Source organism: Ptychodera flava, unplaced genomic scaffold (genome assembly GCF_041260155.1).
Source record: "Ptychodera flava strain L36383 unplaced genomic scaffold, AS_Pfla_20210202 Scaffold_85__1_contigs__length_474606_pilon, whole genome shotgun sequence".
In the NCBI taxonomy this organism is placed as follows: Eukaryota; Metazoa; Hemichordata; class Enteropneusta; family Ptychoderidae; genus Ptychodera; species Ptychodera flava.
The window spans coordinates 55,729-72,260 of NW_027248407.1; the positions used below are offsets into that span (position 1 = coordinate 55,729).

General features: G+C 36.8%; 1 long non-coding RNA gene across 1 annotated transcript in view; it reads left to right on the plus strand.

Moving 5' to 3' along the window:
* The first annotated feature begins 1,869 nt into the window (after positions 1-1,869).
* The window catches only part of LOC139129023 (uncharacterized), a 63,577-nt gene continuing 48,914 nt past the window's right edge, over positions 1,870-16,532 (plus strand). Inside the window, exon 1 of the long non-coding RNA XR_011551488.1 lies at positions 1,870-3,132. This is a non-coding gene — a long non-coding RNA (uncharacterized lncRNA). The remainder of the gene's footprint in view (positions 3,133-16,532) is intronic.

Below are 16,532 nucleotides of genomic sequence, written 5' to 3' on the forward strand. Positions count from 1 at the left end.
GAGCCGCTTTGTCTATATCACAGTTGCTAGAGTTCAATCTTAAAATGGAAGTGAGAGGGATGACATGTTCCTACATCCAACTGCCAATATCTATTCTAATCACTCTTCACACAACTTGTGGGATAACACAATACCTCGAATTGCTTGGCCATAAAATACTAGCATGTAAAGGCGGGCGCGGGTGAAGCTCAACATTTAATTTAATTTTTCGATAACAATCTCTGACTCAGACTAAGTGTCGCAGAGCCAGGAAGCGACGTTGCAAAAATCAACTCTGCGTAACGTTGCTAACACTGAATAACTTGCATGATTTCAACGACAGTGAATGAAATCTCAGTATCGAGACGTTAGTGATTCCCCGCAACTAAAATGGATCTAGACTTTCCTATTGGTATTATTGATATTTCGAGTGAAGTCCTCCCCGATTTGCTATTTTTTTTACAAAGTATCGATGCGGATGTTTCTGAAGTGGGAAACTCTGAAGTACTCGATTTAACGAGACTTTTGTTCCATGACTCTTTTGTTGAGGCAATTTGTTGGTTGCAAGCAAACGATAAATTTTACCAGGCGTATTTGCTTATACCGGAGCCTGATGCATGAAGATATAAAGACTAGCGCTGGCGATGTCATTAAGCTGTAGTAGAGGTAGGTCATAACTTTTCATTGCCATTTCCCAAACAGTTTCTTTCCAAACGTGTTTTTAAACTGGAGAGCGCTTTGCTAATTGTTTGAATTTGCCTCCCCAGTCTTATTTGATTTGAAGTTTACCATAAACTCATTCAAACGATAATCTAAATTAGATGGTCCAACAAATTTTACTATAGCCAACTGTATTTTAGGTGAACGACACAGAAACATTTCGTCCTTCGGATTTGCAATGTATTACACTATGACTGAACGATTGCACTCTGTCCACGCTGACTCTATTTTATTTATTTACACTATAGAAATTATTTCAGAGCATACAGACTAACATAATATATGTAAAACAGTGGATACAAGTATTAAGCCAAAGTGGCAAGATGTTGCATCTGCATTGCTAGGGCAATTTTGCATAATTTACAGTAAACTGCACAAAAAGGTTGTGAAAACTCGTACAACAACTCCGGACTTTACCATTTGTATTACCTGTGTTCAATATTTTATCATCGACGAAAGAACATGGTGAAAAGATTTTATTCCCTCGCTGAAATGTAAGCCCCATCAAATATTTACTACGTGATTTGTAGTACTTGAGATATTTAATTTCAAATATCTTCAAAAGTTTGTCCATGACTATGTGACATTGATGACTATTCTGTCATGCTATCGAGCATTAAACTCTCTTACATGAGATAGTTTTATCAGCTGTAGGTCAGTCATGTTGTCTTATACTGAGTAAAACGTAGAACACTCTATTTATTCTGTTCGTTGCACTTCGGAAAGAATCATGCTTATTTGTGTAAATCGTATCATTTTTCGTCAATTATAAAGATCGATGTCATTTTCTTAATAACATAGTTAAGGGCAGACTTGTTTGCACATAGGACAATAAAGACGAATCTGTACGTACTGAGGTACATAATGGGGATACTCGAAGTCTAAATCTTATGCTCTTGGATTCAGTGAAAATCCCTCGTAACTTTTCTCTACATACACCTCTTGGACACTTAAATAACATTTTTCTCCTATTTTTGAAAATTTCAATTCAATGATATGTCAATGACCACCTTTTCTTTCTGGGAATTAATATGCTATGATATTTCACTTAAAGTTTTGTGTGAAGCGGGGTGTGTGTGTAACTTTATTTGAGCAGCAATACCTTTCGTAGGCCCCATGACATACTAGAAATGACTACAACGTACCCCTGATTTTGAGTATGAGGTCATCGACTCGTGACGAATTACACATATTACATATTGTGGAACTTCTATGCAGGATACAGCTATATTTGCCACCAAACATTGATTTTCATTACGTTTCAGAGTGCTAAGAAGATTTTGTCAGGCCGAAGACGCAGCCAAACTGCTCACTTTGGTTGTGAAGAGATTGCATTGTGTGGAAAGATGCCGCGGAATCCAAGGCTAAGAGGTACAGTGGCACACCCCAGATCTAGCGCATGTTTCTGTCCTTTCCTTCAAGATTTTGCAGAACAATTTATATCTGCGGAAGAAAATTGTTCGGTTTCCACTCGAGAATTACACCAGCGATACATGTGGTGGCTTGACACACAAACTACTGACAAACAGCTTTTGACCTTGTCGAAACGATTTCGACTTTTCTCAACAAATTTGTCCGTACTTGCAAGCCAGAAAAGATGGATAAAAAATACTCATGGGAAGCAAGGGTACAAGATTATCTGCACCGCTCCTACAAGACCAGTCCGCCGTAAAGCCTGTTCCTTTGACGCAAGGAATATTGCACGAGAGAAAATTGATGCTTATTTGTCTTCGGATCCCGAAACTCGTAACTTGCCATTCGAAGTCTTGTTTATCAACCAAGAAGTCGGATTTGGGGCATTTGCAATAAAAACTATAAATGCTGGAGAAATTGTCGCTGAATATTTTGGGGAAGAGATCAAGCAAGATGAATATGAAGCCCGGGAAATTCTTTACGAGGCGCAGGGCAGGGAACCAACAGTATACACATTCAGGAAGTCAGGGCGTGTTGTATATTTCGATGGCAACCGAAGGTCAGATGGTTCTTTAATTGCAAGGCTTGGAAATCCAGGCGCTGTACTTAACCATAGTAACCAGCCGAATTGTCAAGTTGAAAATTTTGTATACAACGGTCGACAAAGATTACTTGTGATAAGTCTTTGTAAGATGTCACCTGGAACAGAATTGGTTCAAAATTATGCAGCCGGAATTCATGTGAATCGACCAGCATTTATGAAAAACAGTGACAAACATCGTGAGATAATTTAGGTATTCTTCGGACAGTATTTAGTGACAAATTATTATGTATTCAGCGGACAACTTTATTGACGATGCGTCTTCTGTTTAAATGAAAAGTTTAAAACTCACAAACGTTTTCAAGACACCACTCAACACCACCTTATGCGACCCCGTCAGATCAGTCCGATCGTGACTTGTCTTCCATCAGTCCGATTTTGACTTGTCTTCCATGATAACGTGTTCTACATCCATTAAGGTAAGCAAGTTTGTGTATTTCTATTCAAAGTAAATTTGTCACAAGACATTAAAGATCACCTAAAAGTCAATTTAGATCAGTTGTATAAGCTACATTTTCTGACAGAATGATATTGAAAAAATCTCTAGCCAGCCCCTTGTAAAATCAGCTGTAAAATGTTGTGTCATGCCTCCCAGTGATCCACAATGCCGGATACCGGGACACATAGATAGGCTGAAAACGAGCCCATTTCTAAATTCTATTTTAATACTGCGCCGACGCATTGCAGGAGTGATACACGCATCTTTTTTTTTCCGATATTCTCGTCCATGTTTTGTTTCTTCTTAAAGAGGTTTACGTTTATAGGGAATTGGAGTTATTTCAAACTAGCGAATCTGCATCATTCTGTAGATTCATGAAGGATATTCATATTCACACTTCAACTTCGATTACTCTTTTTAACAAAGCTGCGAGAGGTCGAGGAAAACGAATGTAACGAAAAGGAGATGAGTTCGGGGCTTGGACGATGTCGGGAATACAAATTGTCGGCTGTTGAAAAGAAAAACTAATTCAATATCGTGTTGGCTAAATATTAGAAACGATGGAAGTAAAAATAATTGTCGCGATATACTTGAATTCAGGGGAAAAAACTTGTTCTGTCATAGTCTCTGGTTGCACTCCTTTATTAATACATTTTCACAGTATTTATGATATATGCACATGACAAAAGTCAGATGAAAACATACACATAATGTTGTTATTTGTAGTGACAGATCCTGGACCACGTACTTCCAGGTTTATAATGCAACACACTAACACTGGTACGGTATTATTTAGATAAAGGAGTTAACTATGTACTTGCTCTGTGAAGAGTAAAAATGTAAGGGCATGTGTCAGAGTCATAATGATTTTAAAGGTAATATATCATTCTCTAAGTGACTAAATTAATGCGCCTCGGAGACAGATATTTTGACTCTCCATGCAAACTTTTATAATTCTATTCAGATCTACCACTTGTTGTGGTTCATGTTACAGCTAGGAAAGTTTTTATATTATTAGTTTTTCGAAAATCCAAAAATTATTTTTTTCTATCATGTTTATAGAATTAACATATGGATGGCGGCCATTTTCAATGCAAATATCTGTAAATTTTGTGTAATTTGTGTCTCAGTAAAAAGATTTGTAAGTTGATCCCCGATTTTTATTTTTGATCTTGAAAGAGTACATCGCTCCCCACAGCAGTCACAATTTGCTTATAGTAATATTTTTTACCAATTTTCTGTCGTATTTATAATCTAAATAAAAAGAATACTGTTAACTGGTATAATTTAGAGGTGCTGTTTCAAACCGCGATAGAGTTACGGAATTTACGTTGCGAATTTTGCAGCCATGACATGTTTATTTTCTTTGTCTATAGGTTGCTCAGTAGTTTCGATAATCTGTAAGAAAAATATGCAAATTTACAGAGTTACAAATATAAAAGCTACAATTTCTGAACACATATTTACAAAGACGATCATTTTTGGGGAAGTCGAGGATTAAGTTGTGTTTAAGATATTTTTGATGGAGTCCGAGTAGTATCAACAGACTCCCGTTGAGTTTCTTCAGCGTCATGCATCACAGGCTAGCAATTCTCGGGTAACCGCCATTGTGTTTTCACTAGATATCAAATCAAATTTTTTCTGGAATATTGCATAGTTTCCAAACTCATTATTGCTTGCCGATTTTAATTAATTATTTTCTATATAGATCGAAGTCGTTAAAGTTACATGAAGCTGTGTCGATTTCCAGGTCCTGGAGCAAGTTTACCCAAGGTCAATTGGTCAACATACACTGGTTTTGTGTTTCCATGTTTGAGGTAATCAATCTTGTGAGCACGTCAGCGAACTCAATACATTCTTGATACCGAACTACTTAGAAATGTAACGTGTCTCTCATCAGCTTCCTAAGTGGACGGGTCAATAGCTTAGAGGACGTAAACAGTAAATCTTTGCAAGAGCAAAGATTTAAGCCCAGTAATAGTTCGTCTGTAGTCTGTTGTTAGTCGCGAGGCGGCGGACGGTTACGCCCGTCCCTCCGTCCCTATATTGATTCAGCCAGGATAATTTGCCCATGTAACGTGTAATAAAATCCAAACATCGGAGACGTTAACCGGAAAACTGTCTGAGACAACGACACTTTTATAGTGAATAATTGTAAGGAACGACGTGCAAGTGTCGCATACACATAGCATGTATTAAGGCAAACCTACGTTGTTTATTTGTCTCCATAGAGTTAAAACAGGAATGGCGGCCATATTGGATTTCAAATATTGGTACATCCTGGGTAATTTGTTTCTCTAGTACCAAAATTTGCATTGTGACCCCTGTTTTTCTTATTCATTTTGAAAGTCAATTGTTGAAAGATTCCTTGAGGAAATTTTATGTGAAAGCTTCAGGCTTTCACTTTCGAGGCGCCTACTACCTTAATACAAAAATAGACATGACCACCGATACAAAGGATTTAGACTCCCAGGTCTATCCGACCACATGTTGTGAAAATAAGTTTTAAAACGGGTCTTTAAAAATTGCCAAGACAAGCTTAAAGTTAATATTGTTTGTAGCAAAAAGCCAAAATTTAAATATCAAAACTACAAGGTTATTGGGTTATTTATTAGTCACAACAATGGCGTCACAACAATGGCGTATTTCAGTCTCATCAGTAATGACATATGACATTAATGCTGAGTTGAAAACTTTAACTTATAACATACAGGTTATACTATGTAGTTAATACGCAATTATAGTATCACCACGGAATCTTCAAACGTCGAACGAGTTGAATAAGGGAGATCAACTAGATTAGTAGCTTGTGGATGAAGAATAAAAATCTATACTTCTTTGACAACGATGCTTAGAGAAGAACCCGCCGATGATAACAGGCTGCTTTACCGATTCTACTGACTATCTTTATACTTTATTAACTTAATTGTATTTGCATATTCAACCTAAGGTTATTCCACAACTGTGAAGCTGAAATAGCAAATGATCTATAGCCATAAAAAGTGGTTTTACCGATTGGCTGATACAAACTTAGTGCAATCTCAGCAGTCTACCGAAGGGTGCGACCGGGAATACGGATATGTAGAAGTTCTGTCAAAAGTAGAGGAACAATGTCATGTAAAACTTTGTAAGTGAATCATAAAAGTTTAAACTCAACACACTTAAATGAAGAGGAAACCAGTGCAAACTATACAGTATTGGTTGAATATGATCTGCTTTCTTTGTCAATGTGACCAAACGGGCAGCGGAATTTTGAACAAGTTTTAATTTCTTGAGTTGTTAATTTGGCAAGCCAAAAAGTAAACTGTTACAATAATCGAGCCTGGATGTAATGAATGCATGAACTAATTTTTCAGTTGAATTAATATCGAGAAGTTTGCGTATTTTACTAATTTTCCACAAAGCAAATGAAGCGGATTTACAAATATTGTTAACATGGGCTGACATAGTTGTTGATGTATCTACAGGATTGTATAATACGTGTATTATAATTCCTATATTCGTACATTTCTTGACAACACACAAATACAGTAATGACAATGTGATAGTCAACATTTTCGATTTTTAGGCCTTTAGATACCGTTCATTTAAAACTGTTGACCCCGAAATCCTTGTTTTACTCCAGATTCCCAGTTGAGCCACTTTGTTTGTCATATGTTTTATTTTGCCCCGTTTTCAGACTGATGAAAGAAGGACGCCATTTCTGGGGCTTCTGTTTTCTTCGGTGTACAATTGACAAAAACTCCAAATTTTCGCTTCAAATGCAGTTCAAAAATCTGAGGCAAGGCAGGCTACCGATGAATGGTGATGCAACTTAGTTTTATGAGACAAAACTTAACTTCCGTTCTTTACTGTATGCGGACTTGGAGTTAATGATGTCCGAAGGAAAATGACAAATTGGTATAAACTTTTCGCATTTTGATAGAGTTATTTGATCGCCATATTTTAGTTAATTTAAATCCTCATTTTGCAGTTTAAATTCACCATTGGAATCTACCAGTCGGACATCTTAAACTCACCCGGCTGTGTTTGAGCAACTGTAGCGGTACGGAGGTCTCGTGTGCTCCGTGCGGTTCGTGCGTGAAACTTGCAAATTTGTCGCTAACGTTTACGGAAAAGCGCAAAGTCTCTGTAGTTTTGGCGCTAAGCATGGATTAAATATGGAAGTGTGGCAAAATCACGGAGGAGCATATATAACTATCACTAAATAAAATGTATCAAAGTGCTATTGTGACTTTTAAGTTCACTGACCCTACGGCTGCTCAGTCGAGGCCATAAATCTTATAGGTGTAATCTCTTAAGCGGTGTAAGGGCTTCGTCGTAAACCACGCGCCTCTTTACGGCAACAGCTCAGCGCTACCCGTCAAGAGATTTTTGCGTAGGTCAGCGGAGCGGAAATTATTGCTCTGGCTCGCGAGAATGTGTAAGGGATATTTTACAGGCTATATCACATAAAGTATCGAAAGGAAACACTTGAATTACTGAATACGTATTCAGGAAGCCTCCGATGACCACACAATTTCACACATTGACCCTCAGTAACAACTCATTCTTTATTCGCTGTTTAATATCGTCCCCAGATGTTCGTAGCAATACTGGGAGAAACTGTTTGAGGCAGTAAGCCGCGATATATGAGACCAAAGCCAACCTTAGACAACTAAGTACGACAGGATAATTAAGATTACGACGTATCCTGGCAACGGTCAAATTTGACCCTGTTGCCTTAACTGTACGTTGCGCGTAAACTCCCATGGTCAGGACGACAGAAGAGAATAGCCAGCGTGAAAATCGTATACCAGGGACATAATATGCTAATTTCTGCCCGGACAGAGAGTAACCGATTGGAGTGACTTCAGGCGGTTTAAAACACCTTCCCTCTTAAAAATTAATATATCCGATTCATAAAAATACACTTCCTAATTAAACTTCACAACCGGGAGTTGTTGTCGGCTGAATTTTGTTCGTTTACTGAAAAACAAAATTGTAAGCGAGAGACACTTCATTCCTTCAAAGTTGAAGCATCAAGACCACTGCAGTGTACTTTTACTAAATACAGAAATGGAAAACCTGTATGTCCTTAAACCTTGCCAGGAAAATGTTATTACTATTTTTATATTAAAGGGTCTGCTATAGAAATATATCATTTAACGGGGCAAACCTTGCACCTCCTTGCAAGCTGTAGGCTTGGCCTGACACCGAAGTAATATTGTTCAATATAATTGTACCTCCTACTTCTATTGAGGAATATCTAATACACTTAAATCACTTGTAGTGACCACTTATATTTAAATGATTCTTTTGCTAAGATTTTCCGATATAATAAATCTGAGCAGAATCGAAAAAATGGAATTATTTTGATATACATTTTCTTCGACACAATCTGGCTTCTTTGGTTGAAATGCTTTCAGTAACGTTTGACCTCGATGTCACTACTACAGCATAAATGTTTTGAAGCTGTTGTCTAAAATACAGAAAGTACGAAAGAAAAACATATTGCAATCGTTCATGTTTATCATGGACGTGCGTCCTTACATTGATTTCCGCAGGTCTAGGCCTCGACTCAAAATAAGACAAAGGCAGAAAAAAGTATAGTCAGCCCTGTGCCTAAACAAGATAGCTGACGGAATTTTACAGTGGAACTCTTTCTCAAGCTAGATAAGGTTTGATCTTGATGTATCAGATATCAACCTGCAGTTGCCGCACAGTTAGGGGAGGTTGAATGTTAATTCTCAAAGCTACCCTTTTGTAAACAAAGGCACCAGACTGAAATATGGACACTGAACTTCGGGTCAAATAGATTAGGCGAACTTATCACCAACCTGTCGTTGGTAACGTTATTATTAGATTCTACAACGCAACGCCGTCTACATAACCCAACCCTAGAGAAATTGACTCCCATTTTACTGAGATATGTAGAATTGAGTTTATGGTTATAAAAACAGATTTTTATTAGCTATCAGGCAATGTTTTCTCAAATACATAGTAGTGTCACGTAGAGTGGTTGTGATGCGGTTAGTTATGGTCGGGTTTTATTAGCTGAGTAAAGTTCAAGTTACACGGCAAACGTTTATGACTTACGCTAGTCTAACGATAATCTAGTGTCGGTCACGGTCGAACGTCGTCTCGGGCTTCTCAACAGGTTCTACTTCTAACACACTAAAATGCACAGTTTAGATTGAGTGAGGATCTGACTTTTGTATGTGTTATGGTCTATAATGAGGAACGCAGGGAACGTCACTTAAATCTAAGTACAAGGTTAACAGGATGGAAGTATTTCTCAACGCCGAGCATAGCTGAAACTATCTGTCAACATAGCGTCCGGTCAATGTTCATGATTTAAGCAGTTGTCAAAACAATTCATTCACTAAAAGAGGTCGGTTCTTCAGAAGTCACGAAAATAAACAAGGGGGGGTATTCTCACGATATACCACAGGCAGGGGGCCACTAATTTCAAGGGTAAAATTCTAACGCATTTCTGAGTCTGAAACGAGATAAGCAAAATATAAACGAAAAATCAGTAAATAAAGCTATAAGTAAATCCCCTGACAGTACATTTGGCATATCACATCATAAAACTTTGTTGTTTCAAGAGATTTCCTTATGTCAGTTTCTATAGAAAAAGTGCATTAAAGAATGGTTTGCTGAGATGTAATAAAGTTTACCAAGCAAGCTTAACCGTGAAAGAATGATCTAACAGCAATCTTTAAGCATTTGCATATAAAAATCTTAGATAATTGAATAGCTATTTTGCAGCCCCAAAACAAGCCTGAAGTTCAAGTGATTTGTCAATTTTGACATGTTATTATGTTTTTCGACTTCCTCAATTTCATTTAACAAGGCCATTTACAGACATTAAGGGGTAGACCCACCTGTCTCGAGTGATTTTGGTCATTTTTTGTTTTATGGTAAATTCTGAGTACGTGTAATATGGCCTTTGAGTGGACGATAAGTTTAAGACCATAACATACTCGGAAATGTGTCAGATTTTAACAAAAATGAACATTGTAGGCCAGTACGCGTGCCGTCGTTTTTCTTACGTCTTAACGATTTCCAGATTAATCAAGACTTTCTAAAGATCGTAAGAAGATTACGTTAATTCCATCTGGAGGAGTGCGCATGCGTCAGTCTTCTTCCCTGCTGCAAGCAGGAAGTATGTCGTGGCTACCTAAGGTAGCCGTCAATTGCAAAAGCATGGTCCACAAAAGCGAAATATCAAGCATGTGGCCGGGAATGAGAAAATAGTTGAATATGTAAGAGCTACATTCCAGCTTAAAACTCCTTTTACCGATGCGTTGAAAAGGTATAAACTTGAACTGGTCGCAAGCGCGCACTGTAACTCAGAACGCTAAGCTTACTCATTCAACACAAAACGGAGCTTCGAACAAAGGCTGGTGATACATATTGTGCACAACTGAGAGGCTGCTTAATGTAGTTTACGTTATTGTACCTCGTTTTCCTATAACACGTATTTAATAAAACTGTTCCCGTACAAAACAAATAACGACCGAAAATGCAAATAGTACGTCTTTTATAGTCTTATGCTTTACATGTTTGCCAAACACAGTCCAGCATTCAAAATTAATCACCGCCGAAAACCAAAACGTACATTTGTGTCCGCTAACAAATGACGTGGACTCAATGAAAAGTATAGTCTGACATTCAAAACTGACTCCGCCCCAATCAAACTAGGCCTACTCCGAGAATAAAAAAAATTACGTCTTTTTTCTGATAACAGTTTACATGTTTGTCTGCACCTAATGAAGTTCGACACTCAAAATTGATCCCGCTCCGAACTAATTGAGACGGACGATAAAAATATCAGATGTTATTTTTTTATATCTGCAAATGCCAAGTGAAGTCCGGCAACCAAAACTCTTCTCGCTTACATTACGATTTTAAAGCATGCCATGAAGATTACGTTCCTGTATGTCACCACCAGTTTTCTATCTTTTTTTGTGAAAATGGTTGCGACGCCTTTTTGTTTCAACACACATTTTTGAGCAAAACAAAGACACGCAAACAGGTTTTGAAATACTCTCACAATTTTTGTAATCTTCAATAGTCGAGCTACCCAAACATTACTACATACATTCGGGTTAAAGATTCATTTTAATGGTGAAAAATCAGATTAAAGATAAGTGTCTGCGAATGTGGGCCTCCCCATAATACAATGTCTAAAGGCTATTTCAAACACTGTAAAATTCTTCCGAAGGATTCCACAACTCGTCTACGATATCTTTGTGAACAGCTGCACTTTCTCACAATAACTTGGCATACATGTGATATCATATGTTGGCATTTCAACGAAATAAGGGGTACCAAATTTCATGTTATGTATCCTGTTCTCCTTGCGGGGTATCGAGTGTGTAAACATCTGTCTTGTGGGGTTATACACTTGATTTGATTCAATAAACTAGTCTAATTGATTAGTGAGTCTGGTTTTCGTCTGTAACTAATAAAAACGTCAATGATATCAGGAACATGTTACAATTTAAAGCTCCTAGCATCCATCACCAAAGTGATGAAAAATTAGCTGTCTATGGAAAAAATTATGCACCGCTTCTGAATAATAAGCCAATCGGTTTGACCTCAAATACTCAGCAAAGTTTAAGTTCTTTGATAGATGTTATTAAAGTATAATATATTTTCAAAGAAATGTTGTTATTTTGCAGAGTTAATGAAACAGGCAAAATTTTACTGTTCATCGACATTTATTTTATTTGTTCTTCTCGACCTCTCAACCAATGGTTGAGCTGTACCTGAATCACGTGATTTCGAGTAGGGCTACACTTTCCCTCTATAAATGGATCCGAAAATCAAACTAAAGCTCAGCTCTTTTGGTTCGATGAAGAACTATACATGTATGCATCACTAAATGTTACCTTTGCTAACTTCACTGATTATCCAGCTTATGCAAGTTTATATTTGTGCACGTCTTATCCTCATTGGAATCGGAACAGTCTATATATTCTTGAACACTAGAATATAGAATATTTTCACTTTTCCTTCCAGAATTGAAGTTCTTGCGGGTTCATCGTATTCCAAAAAGTCCAAGCAAAATGGAAGAAGCGAAAGCTGAAATCGGTGAGTGTAACATAATGATGTATTAATGAATATTACGCGAGATTGGTAGAGTTCGTGTTGTGTGTGCGTGTGTGAGAGAGAGAGAGAGAGAGAGAGAGAGAGAGAGAGAGAGAGGGAGAGAGAGAGAGAGAGAGAGAGAGGAGAGAGAGAGAGAGAGAGAGAGAGAGGAGAGAGAGAGAGTTGCACTCCTTTGTGTTTCTTGAAAAGTCAACTGTCAAAAGTCAAGAGATTTTATGATACAATAGGATCAGGAAGAGGAGAATAGAAAACCTGTCGAGAACCGATTGTTAATTATCCTGCTAACATTGACTAAATACAGTCTAATTTATATGTAACTCCTGACAGCAGTGGTATAAATAATTGCCGTTTGTTGCTGAAACACCCTTCCATAAAAATGTAATGGTAATTTTTGGAGGCCAGTAAAATGTACTATTTTGCTTTCTTTTTTATTGTGTTGTACAGTGTACACCAACGAAAGTTATTATATTACTTCACAGATATAAGTGACATCAAGAGAGGTCAATCCTCGCCATAAACGGGGGAGAAGAAGTTTGGATTGGAAAGGCACTTGAAATCGTTTGCCAGGAAATAAGAGTGCAGTGGTACGAAGAGTACAAATTGGGTACATACCGTCCACTCTTCCTAAAAGGAAAGGGTAAAAGACCGTACACGGACACGATCAGCCCCTCTTCAATAGTGAAAAAAGTAAACCTCTTCCGCGGCAAGGTAGGGGCTGTTATCACGAGTTTTTAATACACAGACATACCTTAGTAGGTAATAGTATTGTGTTTGTCAAATTCAAGGACATTGCCATCACACCTATAATTCTATTTTTCCCAGAGTGTGTGTGTGTCTCAGATGACATTGTTTAACTTTTTTGACATTGAATTGACACTATGATCGGATATTATTATGCATCTACCATCGAGAACAATAGAATTCTGCGTACGCTAATCGTAGTCATAGCTACTCCGGGCATCTCAATACATTTCCCTTCTTTTGAGTACCCTTTGAACGATATTTGTCATTCGAAAGTTTGGTCATTAGAACTTTGTTCTGTACCTGTTAGGTATATGCACATTAGCGGGAGAAATAAGTCATCTTGCTGTAGTGTCTTCGCATTATCTTCCTTCTATTGAATAGTATGTAATGTCGAGGGGTCCAATCCAAACTTATTTTGGAAAGCTGCTGATGCAAACACTGGCACATTATCGAAGATTATCTTCGGAGATTCCTCATCTTGCAAATAGATTTTGCAACTTTTAAATTAAATGTTTGTACGGTCATATATACAATTTCGGGATATTTGCTGTAGTAAATTGACCATTGCTCCAACCCTACCATCTTCCTTGTACGGCGATATAATTATAGTATTGTAGTAGTCCATGACGACAATATATTTCTTATTATTGAGTTCGCATCGATAGCTGTGTTCTGCCACGGCCTTTATATCAATGGTGTGGCCATCGGCAGCTCTCTTCGTTGTATTGGTTTGTTTTCAAGGCATAACTTAAAGATAGTTTTTTATTGACATCCCAGGTGATACCTGACCTCCAAACTGCTTGTATTGCTCGTTCACGGTATTTTGTCACGCCTTGACTTTCTCATTGACCTATTCTCTCACTGTATTTTGTATGACAGAGCTGCTTGATAGATGAATGAAAGCTGGTTTCACTTTTCCTGCTCGTTTAGGCTATCTGAGACAGGTCAATTTTAGTATCAATCTCAGTTTTTCACTATTTCTTGCCGTCTGTCCAAATTCCTCGAAACTTTCTGTATTCCTAATTCCGTAGCTTAGGTTATCGACATGTGTATGTATTTCTTCAGTACTTTCTTATGGTCGTTTGCGTCTGCAGCTGTATCGATTTAAATTGTCTGTAGGTTTTCCCTGCCTCTGTCCTAACTGATAGATAAGAGACGATTAAGTACCCCGTCTCCTTTAAAAAGCTTTTATGCTTTCAGTTATGCTACTCTGACGGCTTGCAGTTTTCAGAGGGCTTTTTGTATTTTGATTTTTTTGTTGTTGTTGGTATGTATGAATGTTTGCAGGCGAGTGCTGACATCTTAGTCTTCCTATGGTCTAGGTGTTCAATAGTGAACCACCGCTATTTTGTCATGAAATACAATGAAGCCGTACTATGTTGTGTTCAGTACATTATTCTCTTTGAATTATACACAACTCTTCTATCGACGAATTGATGTGCTGCTGTAAAGAAATATCTTATATTGACGTTCATTAATATTGTTACAGTTTCACTTTCGGTGTCAGGGGTTCGAGTGCTTATTCATTTTTTCGTATCTATTAAGGATGTTGGAAATTGTATGTTGGTAAATTTTAACAGATGTTTGATTCGTCTGAGTGTTCACTATCTTCTACATATCTGATAGCTTTTGACATTGCTATTTGAAGAATCAATGAGATGATTTCATATTGATTTTGGTAGTTCATATAAAATTTGCTTATGTAGATTGTATTCTACAAACCGATTTCGATAATTGCTTTCAAATTAGCGTGATAAGAGGGACAGATTATATCCGTTTCAGTCAAAACATTTTTTCTGTTTGTTAAATTGCTTTTAAATTTTGGCTTAGTGTGGATTTTGCTGTAAGCTACAGAAAACCAACTAGAACACACCGACTTTAACTGATGTCATTGAAAAGATCAAGCAAAGGACTTTTTGTTCCCAACAATAACTATGGCATCACAAGGTGATATGAAATAGGAAATATAAAAAGATAAACAGTGATGAATATCATGACTAAAATTATTATTCATTTCAGTTATATATTTGTATTCATTCCTGTCAGAGAAGTTACAATATTTACAAAGATGGCAGGTTTGCATAGTATTATATGACTTCATGGTTTAGGCGTGGCTGATGTGCATGACTATGTTTAAAAGTCTGTAAAATATTCATAATTAGATCGACTATTAATATTTTACTAGTTTTGGTAAGAGCAATATCTAGTGTATCATAAGCAATGTGCGTTGTATAATATATGTAAGAATACACAGTTATTTCCAATATTTCTAACCCCAAAGTAGTGGTACTTAACGAGTGCATTATATTAAAAAATAAATGTATGTGTATTCCACTATTAAAATATCTGTTATATACGATTAATCGATTGATTTTCATATACTGACCTGTTTCGAAAAGAACAACAATTTTAGTATTTAAACTATTTAGGTTGTCTGAAAATAGGTACCAGGAGCAGAATCCCTGTTTTTGTTAAACCCGACCCGACGATCCTACTCCCAAATCACCATATTGTAAATTATAGAGAGTTAGTGGCTATGCACAGGTTGAAAGTTTAATGAAATATTTATAACTAGGTAAATTCGCAAAATTTAATAGTTTTCATAAGAGTGATGACACTTATTATTTTGAAACCAACTTGCTCTGAATGAAAATATGCTCGACGAGCACAATTATTAATAAGTATCTAGCCCTCCTACTGATACTTAACACGTGTCATATTTCAAAAGCAATGGTTGCGTATGCAAAGTTTTTAAAAATCTGCAAAAAATTCATAAAATAATTGATTTGTAAATACTAACCTTTTTTATGGCCTATACTGATAACAATAAAGGTTGTATGGAAATATGCACCGGAAGCATGATACTCCCTGGTATTTAACTCGACGCCGTGACTTCTACCAAAATTCGACCATATTGAAACAGTATAGGCTTGTGTGTGTTTTTAATTTAAAATCTGTAAGATTTTTAAACACTTGATTGTTTGCAAATTGTTAACTATTTTGGATAGGAAATACATGGCGTTTTGAAAATCATTTAAGTTGTATGAAAATATGAACCGGGAGCAGAATGTTCCTTTTAACCAGAGTCTGTGACCTCTGCCCCTAACGACAATATTGAAACGGTAGAGAGTTGGGTATGCCTATGTTTAAAAATGTGTAAGGTGTCCATAAGTTAATTGTTTTTGACAGAATAATAAAAGTGCGTATGGAAATAATTCAGGTTGTACGAAAATATGCTCCAGGAGCAGAACGCTCCTCTTTTAACCATTTCGTGACTCTATAAAAAACGACCATATTGAAACGTTAGTACGTTATGTATGCCTTTGTTTAAAACTATGTAAGATGTTCATAAGTTGGTCGAATTGAAAATTCTAAACTATTTTCGATAGAACAATAAATGGTGTATTGAAAATAATTGGATTTGTATGAAAATATGCACCAGGAGTAGAATGTTTCTTTTTAATCCGACTACGTGACCTCTCTACAAAGGACCATACTGAAACGCTGGTAGGTTGTGTATGCCTATTTTTTAAA